This window comes from Lates calcarifer, linkage group LG12 (genome assembly GCF_001640805.2).
Source record: "Lates calcarifer isolate ASB-BC8 linkage group LG12, TLL_Latcal_v3, whole genome shotgun sequence".
NCBI lineage: Eukaryota > Metazoa > Chordata > Actinopteri > Centropomidae > Lates > Lates calcarifer.
In genome coordinates this window covers 22,290,469-22,304,384 of record NC_066844.1, presented here as the reverse complement: position 1 = coordinate 22,304,384, position 13,916 = coordinate 22,290,469, and the positions used below count along the sequence as shown (strand labels likewise).

Here is a 13,916-nt window from a genome sequence, read left to right as displayed (position 1 = left end):
TACAATGTAAGGCTGACATAATGTTTAGCCTGTAGCTGGCTTTACACATGATCAAAGCTTCAGATGGTTAAGGTGGCAGCCACATTACATCACCCATGCAACAGGAGAGGAAATGTACTTTTAATGTTTTCGGGCTAAGAATATATTATCTACGTGTGGAGAGAGAACGTAAAGAGAAGTGTGTATAACTCTTGACATGGTCACCTTGGCAGTGTTTTTCCAAACAGTGGTCATTATTATGAACCAACATTTACTTTTTTTAACCACAGACAAAAGAAGAAAAACACATGATATGAAACCAGTCATTTTCTCTTCCTCTTTTACAATCTGGGCTCTGCTGTGTGTGAGAGGATGCTCACGCATTAATCTGCAATCTTTGCTAAGGTCTTGGCCAGGAAGCAGGGAAATAGATTTTCAGTTAAAATTGGAGCAGTTATTGGAGAATATTGGGTCCAAAGAAAAACAAATCAGTGTAGATATACTGAAATAGTGGATACTATAATATTCACTGTTTTTTGTGGGGGTGGAAACATTTAGTACTATCTAATATCTACTGTACAAATCATGAAGTGGTATGCAGATCCTGATAAAATTATAAAATCTGTTCTGATGCTTATAAATAGCTTCAGTTATGCTCCACTGACAGATATCACTTCCTGCTGACAAATAACACATTGCTCTGTGGTGTTTCTATAATCATTGGCATTAATTCTAAAAGCAGTGGCATGTGTAGTGAACATTGTAATATGCCAGTAGTTATCCTATCCACATGAAATGAAATATTTATTATGCTTTCATACCAGTATCCTTTACCCTTTATTCTGTCTTTTACTACACTATTTTTAAAGTATTTTGTATTGAGTTGAAATGGAAAAGGTATGATATAATGTTGAGAGGTAGCACAACATTTTATGTGCATATTTTATTTAAATTGCGTTTATAAGCAAGTGCAGCACTAATAAAACTTAATACTATACAATTATGCATAAAAAAAATCTTTAATGGTAATTATTTATTTCATTGTCAGACTGATTAGTATGACGGCCATAACAGTGCTAAGAAATTAGAGCCTGTGCATTCGTGTGAGAAATGGACTTTCCTAGAAGCGTTTATCTTGCAGAGTTGCTGTGACATCACCTGGACCGAGGTTTGACAACAGTGCCCATCAGATAAACGCCTGGTATGAAAATAATCAGAGGTTATCTTGTCACTAATGGTACTTTAAAGGCTCAGACAGCAAAGTAATTCAAAACACCTCTGTCATATGACAGAGATACATTAAGGAAGATGGAAATCTATTTTCTATACAGTAAATCGTCTGTACTGTCTGTCGAAGTCTAATTGTATCCTTAAAAAACTAGACGGAATGACCTTTTGAATATTAAATACACATCACACTGTTCATTGAGCACAGTTTTTCCCTTTGAAAAATCATTTTTAAAATGCATTTATTGAGTTGCACATGAATTATTATACTTTGTTATCCAGTTGAAGTGAAAGGACACAATCAAACACATTAGAGTGTGATTGAAGCTGATCTAATTTTATTCAGTTGTAACCACTGTCACACATCTTTGAAGGTAGTTTCCTCCTGTGGGTTCCTGGAACAAATAGTTGCCTTCATTTCTCTTAAATGCTTTGATTAGGTAACTTTCTCAAAGCCTGGGACTGCAGACACAGTATTGATCAGAGAGAGAGAGGGCCTCTGTCGACCAGCCTAGTCACCGCTACTATTTGTGAAAGCCATCAGTCTAAGCAGGGTTGAGCTGGGAAACCTGAGCTACAGCTGCTGTGATAGTATGGTAAGAGAGACTGAGAGCTCCATCCTCTCTCTGATCCGATCCCTTTAAAATTGCTTTGCCAGCTGGTGATTAGAGGGCAAAATGCTTGAAAGCTGCTCCTGTCAGGCCCAATTCCTTTTGACCTGAAGACACCAAGAAGAAGTACATCCAGCAGTTGAGCATTTTTAACATATTTGTCCAAAAACACCAAATCCTGAAATTATCCAAAAGAATTACATCTCTTAATATTGCCAAACATTTCTCATACGATATAGTGAATCTTGTCTTGAATGAAAGAGTTAAGTTTTAGCAGCACATTGTAGCCCAAACTTAAGTCTCCAGTACAGTCACCTATTTGCTTCAGAGAGTCATGTTTGATGACAACACAAGCTGACACGTTCTACTGCTGGTCAGCCCATGTGGTCAGCGTTGCACAGACTGAGTTCCTCCCTCTTATTAAAGTCAGTAGAAGAGTTTTAGTGGGTGTCGGGTGTAATTATAGCAGGCTGATTATAGAGACCTGGATTTCTCTGGAGAAACCGAGTCAGACTGACCTGTTCCACAGGCGTTCCATAGCCGTATGTCTCTGAGAGGACACTTTTACAGCTCCCCAAGAAATCTCATCTTAGCATCAGATACCCTAGCAACTGTATTGTAACCAATATTTACAAAAGGCGCTATTGTTAAAAATGTGCCAATACTATGAGATTTATCAAATGAGACGCTGCCCTATGTTTTTGGGTGACTTGACCTTGTTTACTCAACAGTCTGCACCACAGTGCTGCCCAATTAGCTGTATGACGCACTGGACAGCAGATCTGTGAGTGTGTATGTGAACGGTCTGAATATCCTGCAATTACAGGGAGAGCTCTGAAGATAAAGCCGGCTCCTGCAGACTGTGTGTCTCAGTGCGAGTCCACAGGGACCGGGCTGCACTATCCTCTCTGCTCTGGAAATACTGATAGCTTAGGAAATCCTCCACCACTGCCTCAATCCCCACTACACAGAGCTCATATCTGTGCTTTGTTCTTACACCATTCCTGCTGCTTCATAAAAACACTACAGTAGCATATATATCAATATATATATATATATTAAGAGTGGAAAGGTAGTATGTGGCCCTTTTTTTGGGTGTGTGTGTGTGTCCTTATGTGTCTGCTCTAGTAACTGTCATGAGTGCAGCCCTCAGATTTGGTTTTGGTCACCACACGGTCTGAAGACACGGGACCAGATCATGATGAGCATGATTCAGTGCGAACGCCCTTTACCTCTGATAATGTGTTTAGGAGGGGAAGTAGATACTGCAGCATGTAGACTTGCAGACAGCCCTGCACAGACACAGGAACTGTTGCAAAATGCAAAGCTGTCGGAGAGACAGAGAAGGATATAAGAATGCACAAACGAGTTTCCTTTATTTCTGTTTTTCTCACCAAATTACAAAAAACCCCTGAAAAATCCTACCTAATCTTAAGGGTTGCTATGTAGATATTATTTGATTTAAGCTGCTTAGTTTTTCAGGTTTTCTCCACTGAGACTTCAACTGCCAGCTCAGTGCAACGATGGTGAATGGCATTTCCTTTGTGGTGCTAAAAGTGCTGAAACATCAGTCCGCTTGTTTTGCCAGAAACTGTGTAATTCCAGTTATTTTGGAAAATTGGGACACCTCACTTTTCAGTGAGGCCTATTTTCCACCAAAGGTAAACACTGAATGTATCTGTATCACTAGATATCATCATGTATATAAAGATACATAGTAAGTATATTTAAATAATAATTGCTAATTTGTTGATAATATACTATACTTACTAAGTTACTATAATAAAGTGACACTCACCAGTGAGTAGTTTTTCATTCATATTGTGCCCAGAGGCCAGAAAAACCTTTATGTTCCAGTTTCAGATTTAAGGTCACTGACATTATTCTGTAAAGTCATACAATGCTCCCTGTAATGCTGCTTATTTTGCTAGGGTCCTGAAAAAACATAATTCACTCCCTGAGTTCATGACCTCCCCTATAGCATCACCAGAAATGTCAAAGTTCCTCTCTTTATATTGCTTACATTTTCAAGTCCCTTTGGGGAGCGGGGAGCCAGGGGGTGGGGGCTTTCTTTGTCTGACTGTGTCATTAAATACACATACAGTAAACCATTATCCCCTCTCTTCCCCTCCCACAATCCATTTCCTTCTTTTTGCCATTATAGGAAATGAGCTCACTTCACTTCCCCTCCATCCTCATCGGGTTATCCTGTCATTTTTCTCCACTGGAAGGTCTGGTGCTCTGGGGCTCCCCCCTGGGTCCAGGCTGCACTCTCAGCCTTGAGCCTGTGTATATGTTGAAAGCAGCTAAAGAACACTTTAACAGGCAAATGTCAAAATGTTAGTCACATAAAAAGAGCATAGCTCCAGTTTTCAATGGAGGCTGTGACTCTTCGATACATCCTAACCTAACAGTCTTTGAGGGGAAGTGTGCAGCACTTTGGTGGGTGGTGAGGTGGGGATGAAAAGAAAGGAAAGAGAATGGTTTTAATGTGGGAAAAAAAACCGTAGTTGAAAGCTCATGAGATAATAAGTAAGGATGGAAGCAGAGGGTGGGCCGCAGTTCACGTTTAACCAAGTGGAAGACTGAGCACTTTCCTTATGATCAGCAGGGCGGCTTCACTCAGCCAGGACTATCACTGCTGCCCATGGTCACACTGGTTCAACCCTCTCAGTCTTTTCATCTCTCCTTTAGTACGATTCCTGTTTAAATGTGTTCTGAGTGGTAGAGAAAACTTGAGAAGGATGAGCAAAAACTGTGCACAAAGGGGGAAAAAAAACTTTTTGGCTGATGAGAAGGCAAGCTATATCAGAGATTTAATCTTGCAAAATGTCGTCAACAGGTGGACTGTATCTCTGTGTTTTGCACTGAGTGACAGTGCCTGCCGTGATGTGAATGGTGATGTAGTGAAACTGTCAGAGAGTAGACAGCAGATGGCAGAAGAAAAGGGAGCTGTCACTCTCCCAGACGTACAGGGTGGAAATGCTAGTAATCTTTTTCCTCAGTGTACCACGTTGTCCTTCTTCACTTCTCTAACATTTTCCAGTATCAGATAATAGTTTTATTCAGGACCTCACTTGCTCTGCTTGCACTACTGGCTTTCAGCTGTCATCTGCTTCTGGTGTTCATCTGAGTTGTGTGCTGTGAAGAAAGTGCATCAGGTGAGGTGCCTAACATAACTTGAGCAGCAGGGGCTCATGTTAAGGTGATGGATGGTGGGAATAGTTTAGATGTCACACAGGGTATGTTTTTTTCCCCCAGGAGGCTCAGGGTGATAATGTTGTGACAGCTGTGCTGTCAAGACTGTATTGGAGAGGTCAATTTGTTTTAGCAGTATTACCCATCCTCAGCTCTCCACTCTGTGACAACTGGACAAATATAATCCACAAACTTCAGTGGAATCTCTGAAATAGATTTTTAAAGTATTTTTAAGGGGCGTGTATTTTCTAGTCATATTCTCTCTGTGAAACCTAAACTCAACTTTGATTACAGTTGTACGATCGCAGTTGGAGATTTGTGGATGTTTCTGAAATTTTAGAGACAAATTTTTGATAAAACTGTCTTAATTCTCATTTAACCCAACCTAAATGAGGTTAACAGTAGGTATGTTTTAGGTAATGTAGATTAAACCACACTGTTGCACATGCTAATGTGGTTTGGGTTTGTGAAAAGGGGTGACAGGTTTATCTAAAACCATGTCAGCTTCACAATATTGGGGTCACAGTATGTTCACTGGATCACTATAGTTACATTATAGCCTATTATAATGAATCTATTGATCAGGAGCAGTGTGTTGTTACACCTCGCCCAGCAGCTGCAACTTGTATCACATTCATACCCTTTCCAGACCACCCGAGCAGGTAGTTGTTAGTGCTGTGGAGCCTGGTGTGCTTTGCCAAATGTATTTTCCTCATTGCTTCAGCCACACTTTCAGCAGAAATGACCTCAGCAATATTAATGGCACAAAAAGACTCGAGTTGGAGCTGTGAAATCGATTTATGCCAAGAAATTAGAAATATAGGATTTCTTCTTGACAAATTAGTACATGAAAAACACTGTCCAGCTTCCAAAACCAATCAGAGCTTCCTTCTGTTCTACAAATTATGATCCTCCGTGGGTGCAAGTGATTTCATGGTTTTCAAATAAAAAAGGCCCACACTGAGAGGAAATTGAGCCCATAACCGTCAGTTTTAGCTCATTTTCATTATTAGATTTTCTCATATTTTCAAAGATTTTAAATAAAAAAATCACTTAATAAGGTTTGTTGTACTTTACACACACTAGAGTAAGTGATTATCCCCTGATTATATTCAGTGTCAAATAGATTATGCTCTCTCCCTGCACTCTCTCACTGTTGTTGCTGTTTGATCGTGGTTACTAACTGTGCTGCAGATGGAATTGATGTCATTTCCTGTTTCACCCTGTCACCCCCCCCCCCACCCCCATCTGTCACTTCCTCTTTCAGCTGGCTGCATGTAAAAAAGAAGTACATTTGTGTCTTTTGTTCAGCTGGTTGAGGAAACCAGCACACCCATCCTGTGTCAGTTGCCTGGTTCTGATCCTCAGACTGTAGGCACCACTGTCTGTCACTGTTTCTTACGCACGAAACAATGAAGCCAACTTAAAGACTGCTTTTTGCATTGAACACCCTGTACTTATAAAAAATGAAAGCAGTCAACCCTCCTCCTCCTCCTCTGTTATTTCTCTTAGAATGACAGCAGTATGAACAATGCTCATGTGTCAGTGTGTGAATTTCACAATGCCAGTGGCAGACTTCACAGCAAGGACAAATGCATGAAAATGACATTATGCTCTACATACTCCTTAATTGGCCAATAGCACATTGCGTCTGCATGCAGTGACTGGAGTCAAAAGTGTCAGCTGTGATATTTAAAGACCATTATAACTCATCTTACATATAATACTTAGTTGCCATTGTTATTTGTCTGAACACACCCCTCAAGCTAACAAAGATTTTTGGAAAGAATGTCATAAAGCCATAAAAATATGTTTGTACTTTGGTGTGTTGTTTTGTTTTCCACCCCATAAAAAACAGCCTTTAAAGCAGCAAGGCTCAATGGAGAAATATGTGTGAGATCCCATGCCAAGCTCTCTAACTCAAAAAAAAAAAAAATCCCTGGCAGTGCAGACTGGGTTGTGCCACTTGTAACTTCTGTGTGTGTGTGTGTGTGTGTGTGTGTGTGTGTGTGTGTGTGTGTGTGTTAATGGAGGGCTTTCGTGTGGGAGGCAGGCTGACATTACCTCAAATACAACACATGAACTGGTATTTGACTTAAAAATTCGGTTCAAAAACTTTGCCATGAGGGATATATGATTAGTAGGGGAGAGTTTAAAAAAAGGCCATTAAAATGCACATTGATCAGAGGACAACAGCAATAGAACAATTTACCACTTTAAGCATAGCATTCTAGATTATACTTTCTGCAGCTGTGACAGGCTGAGTGTCTCTATGATGAAAAGTTGATTTATTAGTTTTGCATGTCAAAGCATGCTGCTGCATCTCCTCCCCACAAAGACTCATGTGCATGTGGAAACATTACACAAATAAAACAGTTACTGGTTTATCTATTAAAAGGCAGTGGTCTAAATGGTTGTTTAAAAACATTCTGCAAGAAACCAAAAGTAAAATAAGCTGTGGGCATTCTAATGTGTTGTACAAGACTATAATAACATAACAAATAACACACAGTGTGTAAACTTAGGGGAAAAGATGCCCCTTAACATGTGTTTGAAAAAGAGCCCAGAATCAGGAAAGTCACTTATTCCTTACAGGCAGCAACTTTGTTCTCAGTATTGAGCTCAATCAGTTCATTTTCCACAAGAAAAAAAGATTTGTGAACTGAAAATCAGTTTTATTTGAAACCTTGTATGATGTTTGGTGTATTGTCAACAGTCTTTATTTCTGCAGGAACACACACTATTTTTTTTTTTTTCATTTTGCCTGAAGTGAGATAGGGAGAGAAGGAACAAAGAAGAGAGGTAGCTTAAAAAAAGCCTTTATCACCTGAGTTATCACCTGAGTTTTCATGTTCACAGGAATGGGAAGAAAACCCTGACTCAGCTCCTGCCTTTCAGAGGCTCTCACATTGACAGGGATTATTTCCTCCAAGAGGGTTTTAATCAGACCCGCTGGCAACCTGGGAGCTGCTTTCACTTTGCTGCTGCTGAGTGTGCATGTGTGTGTGTGCTTGTGGAGTGAGTCTCATGAGGCCAGAACCACAGCTCATGATATCGCTGGACATAGAAGTCTATGAGTGAAGGCCTCTGATGTCTACATATAATGCATTTGTGTCTATGTGTATAGAGTTATAGGGGAAGGAAAGCACCTTATAGTGAAAATACCTTCATCCAAAGGCTAAGTACTACAGTTCCCTGTGGGTTTTTTTTTTTTTTTTTTGGGTTCTGTTTCAATGTTCAGCTGAAAACCAAAGAACTCATAACTGTGGGAAATTCCCAGGGGAATTAGTTTATTGGTTCTCTTCAAACAAAGCTAGTTTCCATGAAATGAGCTCACCAGTAATGTTAAACACTGTGTTAACATGGAAACTGAAACACTTCTGATACTCAAGCATGCAACAAGTCACCAGGATTGTTTTCATAGGATCTTAAGAATTTGAACATAAAAATGAGATTATTTGCTTTGGGGCTGTAAAATCCCTTATAAATAACAAACTGTACCTAAATTCTCCCTTTTGCATCATTCATCATAAATTCTCTTTTAATGTCAGCTCTGGATGTTACACTTCTTTTGCACTTTCCACTTAAATAACTCAAACAACTGTGCCAATGGCTGGAGGAGCTGTGTGCCTTCCATTTCCTAGCGCAGTTGTCGAATGTTAGTGAGCCGGAGGTTAGGAAAACTAATAAGTAGAGCATATGATGGTCTCATCCACATTATTAACAATTCCTTCCCACAGACAGGGGAGTTCATCATGGTTCAAATGATACTTGTTGGTGTAATCATAGTAATTACACTCTGACAAAAGGAAAATAACAACAACAGCCAAGGAGATATTGGGAAATGCGTGCCCACCAGTTGGCAAGTGCTCGATGTTGCAGAGAAAACAGAAAAGGGGAGAAAATGAGCAATAGAAATAATGTCTGATGACGCCACACCTCTCCCAGTGCCCTACTTCTCTTAGCTGCAAACATAAACAACCACAATGACTAATTAGTCAGGAATATTTGAGATAACTCTGAAGCTACATATGGCCTGATGCACTTGTTCATAAAAATCACTACACCACGCAACCCAACTATCCCTATTTTATGACCCTCAGCTTTCATTTTCAACCTTTGAACTTCTGGGGCAAGACCTGTTGCAGTAGCCAGGTACAGAATGGCTGGATAAGGATATGTGACAGTGACAGCATAGGGCAGTAGAAAGATAATGTCATAGAAACAGAGGTGACAGTCATGGAAACTGATGCTAGCTTCTTGTGTGAGTTCATGCTGTAGGATTGTGCAACCTTATCATTTAAATGCTTTTTATCTTTTAATTTTTACATGTTTTTGTTTTGTAAATCTGTTAAACATGACATAACAGTGTCTTCTTTCATGCTGTTATTGGTGCCCTAAAGTCACAGATTTTATTGGCTTTTCCACTGCAGCTCTGGGGACTCAACTCAGTCGCTGAGGGCAAAGTTAGATGCTATCACAGTCAGCCAAATCAACAATGAAATAAAACAAACTTCCAGGGACAAACCTCAGACTGTATTTAGTTACAGGATGTCTTTGCATAATTATACTTAGCTGTGTAGTTTCCCTGTATGGGTCCCTGTAGCTTCTCCTACTGATATTTCTGTGTGCCAAGTCGTTAAGTTGAAGTCAGATACATTTTCATACATTTGGAACAATTATTATTCTGCCCTTGCCTTTATCTCCCATTAATGAGCATGACCATTTTAAACAAGTGACTCTCTTTTAAGGTGACCCTGATGTCAGACCACCACTGATGCCCTGTAGGAATAATTGAACCATAATTACCTTTTAACTCACTGGAGAGATTTGGCCCTCTAACTTGAATACGGCTTAATGATTGGCTTAGTTTTGTTTGCTCAAAGCTGGAGCTTTAGCTCTGTATTAGATTGTATTAGGTCTTTATTACTCTGGCAACAATCCTTGGCTAATAAAAGCACATTTTTGTGTTTCTATTTGGTGCTCGCTTACAAAGTATACTTAAGCCTTTTTAGTGTGGCTGGTACTGTACATTGATATCATGGCTTATTGATTTGTATCTTTGTATGAGCTTTTATCTTTAGAATTATAACAATTAGAGACTGATTACTGTACACATTCTATCTAGTGAAGAGCAGAGTTCTACTTGATACATAATTAAACTACCTAACAGTGCAGCTCTCAGCAAATAATGTGAACAACACTGGTTTGCACTGGTGTCCAGAGTTGTTTGGGTTTTTTTTTTTAGATCTTCAGAGGTCAGTGTGGACCATTATGTTACTAAGAAAGCAACAGTATGATGCCAAATTGATTGTCATACTGAATTTCATCAGAGGTCAGAATGAAGGACAGTTGCAGAACAGAGCTCCTAAAGGGTTTCAATGTCTTCTCAAGGCCACTTCTGCAGGGTGAGAAGTGTTTGTCAGTGATGACTGTGCAGCGCAAAATTGGTCTCTGTTCTTGCTGCGACAAGATGCTGCATTATAAAGGTAAAACCCAGCTTAAAGATTCCTGAAATATAAGTCCAGCGGCAAACAGTTTTGTTGTTGTTGTTTTTTTGGGTCCTCGTGTCTCGTTGCCTGAGAGAAGTGATGACCAGAGTGTGCATTGTTTAAGGTGAGTTGTTGCAGACTTGGAACAAAAAAAGAGGGATGGGTGAAGAGGGCAGGGGAGAAAGAGGACGATTTATAGCAGCGACAAGAGAAACGGGTGACGGAGCAAAAGAGGGCATGGGTTAGCAGACTGAAAGAAAGTGGTTAAAGAAGGAGGGGGGAGCCTTGTAGCTGTAAGCAAAGGCCTCAGGTTTGGAGCAGACCAGAGTGCAGCTGAGCCTCTAGCAGGGACACAGCACTGAGGGCTTTATTGTGATTTGTAATTATGTGGTTTTCTGTGGGGCCTCAGTTTGGTGCGCTCCCACACTGAGGCTCTTTTTAGCTAGGGAATACTGAGTAGGAGAACAGAGAGAGGGTGGGGCTGGGATCACCGTTAACTATTTCTGTTAAACCAAGAATGAGCAGACATGGCTGGAGCTCCGCTAGAGTTGAACTGGAGCCATGCAAGAAGCCATGACTCAGATTTATATTTAAATGCAGACTTAACTTGTTGGAAAAAAGGCAGACTTTCCTTTTCCTTGCCATTTCCTTTGTGGGATCAGTATGATGTTTAAACAGGACAACTGTACATTTGTAGGATCACAGAAAGAATAGAAAAATGTGCATGACTAGATGAGCTGAAAATAAATTATTGGCATTTGCGCCTTTTTCGGTTTTGTGTTTCTGTTTTTGTGAACAGGTATGGGTAAAAATGGGCACATCAATAACCACAAATGGACCACAGGTTTTTAAAGCTGTACACTTACTAACAGCTGGCTGATACAGTGTCATTTATTTTAACAACCAACAGTCTCAATAAATGAGAGCAAATGATAAATGTGGACATCGGAATTTTTTCTAAAAGGTTCTCAGAGTTCTAAAAAGGTCATGACTTTGTTTCATTGAGGATTGAATTATCAGTTGTGTTATCTCTATCTTGGTACCGGTTTCCTACAGATACTGTTAGCTTGGTGCTGTTGTGTTAAAAAACTTTCCCAAACTTTTTCTTAATGTATTCTTCTTCCTTTGTGGTATTTTTACCCTAGGTCTGTCTGCACCTTAGCACTGTGTTAAACACAAGTCATTGTAAAATATGGTGGGCAGAGCAATATGCAAATATCTTCATTCATGTTTTTTTTTTTTTTTTGTGAGATTGCAGCAAGCCTGTTTGAAGAGCTCACAACCAGTTGTGTGTTTTTGCATGAGCGATGGTGGTCTGCTGCATAGGGGCTCAGCTTTCCTCAGTCGTGTGCTGATTGAGACCTGAATCTTTTATTCTTGGCTGCCTCTGGAGACTGACAGAGGATCCCTTTATTTAAATGTGGTTGAAAGGACAAATGGGCTGCTGGGAGTGGAACAAACTAAAAACAAAGATGAAAAAGAAAAGGGAAGTCGCAAAAAGTTAAGCATCTCCTGACTGAATGTGAATAGAAATGAAGGGAATGATGGACAGGACAGTGAAGGAGGGAGCTCGGGGAGAGAGCAGAGGTGATAACAAAGTGTTGGAGCGTTGAATTGCTGTGCTGCATGTTTTGCTGTCAGTCAGTGGCTGAGCTGTGCCTGTTAAGTTGACGAGAGCAGACAGCTGCACTGAGATGAGTTTGATAACAGGGCAAGAAGAGCACAGCTTCATCAGAGGCCCCTCTCTCTTCTGTGTTATGCCTGCATGCTCCTTTATTGTAGGGTTTGCTGAACCATGCATTTATTACTGTAGACTGCATGCAACAGCTTGTGATGTTTGACCTCAGTTTGGTAAAGCTGAATGTTTTTAACCGTAAATCCTTTTAAATCACTGTTCATAGTTTGTTAGTTTTAAGTCAAACATGCTGTGTATAGGCAGCGATTCAGGGTCTTCCTGTATATCTGCTTATTGATCACTCTTCTCAGAGTCTGCCCTTAAAAGCAGACTGTGCCAAAGGCAGAAGGCCATGCATTGACTCAAACCTGCCCACAAAGGCTGCCAGTTGCAGCAGGTTGATTTCCTGTTTTTCTGCTTTCTTTTTTGCCTTCATGAGACACTGCACGCATTTAGGCCTGCAGCTCACAGTGCATCCACACATAAAGAAATATCAGATCAGATTCAAGAGATAAGCATGGGTTAAATTCACCTCTTCACATTGTGAGTACGCACTGTAGTTTCGTTTGGCTCTGCATTCTTAGATTGACACATTGTCTCACAATCTGTTAAAGCTGATCCCCATTCTTCAGCGATTTCAATGGTGGATCTAGGCCTGTGGTGGAAAAATGGGTTGCCCTTTCCACTCCAGTTTGATTAAAGACTGGGGGGAAATGAGGCATTGAGACAATAGAGGATTCTGGGCTGCAGCAGTCCCAGAGGGAGGGCCTCCCTGCTTTTCTGTAAGGAAACGCAAAAAACAGCTTTTCCCGTCTTTACAGGAGAACCGCTTTGTTAACATTGTCACTTCTCAATTACAGTCCAGCTCAGCCCAGGCACATGTTTAATCCTGATGTTTTCCAAGCTCTGATTCTCAGCGTTTTCTTTGGCCCGGTCTCATGTTGTGGTTCAGGAGCAAAGACGAGGTAGTTTGGGTTTCCAGTCTGGGAAGCACTGGGCAGACCAGCACTTGTTATGAGCTGTAAAGTCTTCATTTCTAATGCTTTCTTCTTTCTTCTATGCTTTCTAAGTATAGTTTTAAAGCTCATTTTGCAGATGCTACACTGATCTAGTGCAGTGTGGCATTCACTCGATGGTAGTGATACTTGAATGAGTTGGTAGTGCTTGATTTACCCTAAAGAGAAGAAGAAGCAGGCTTCAACCAGGGCAGGCTGTCTATGTGTGTATATGAATACAGGCATAGGGAACAGGAAGGGCAGGGCTGGGGCTGTTCAGTGTGTTTCCTGTGAGGCAGGAAGTGAGCAGGGTCAGACCACAGAAGCACTATGAGTTATTGCTCTGAACTGCCGCTGCCAAAATCCAAAATAAACAATCCATTGGTGCCTCACTCTTCCCTCTGATTTCGTACTTGATTCTGATTAGACTGCTTCATTCAGTTTTGTCTCATAAGCAAGTCAGCAAAACCACTTAAATGCTATTTATCTGAAAAAATGCCTTATACCATTGTAATTTTTGTCTCCTTGGGCCTTTACACTTTCTTAATTTGCAGAGAAAACACTCAGGTCCTTGGTCCCTGCACCCGGAAACACCTGTGTTCAGGTTGCTCTTGCCACATAAGGTTCCTGTGCAATAGGAAAGGCCAAATAGTATCAGTAATACAGTATGAGGGAGGTTAGGAACCTGACATTTGTTTGAGGATCAAACTGTTGGTTTACATGAATAGAGAAGGGAATT

The 13,916-nt window shown here is 40.5% G+C and overlaps 1 protein-coding gene across 1 annotated transcript in view; it reads left to right on the top strand.

The window, feature by feature from the left end:
- The window catches only part of LOC108889838 (guanine nucleotide-binding protein G(i) subunit alpha-2), a 54,701-nt gene that overhangs the window by 4,449 nt on the left and 36,336 nt on the right, over window positions 1-13,916 (top strand). The window lies entirely within an intron of this gene.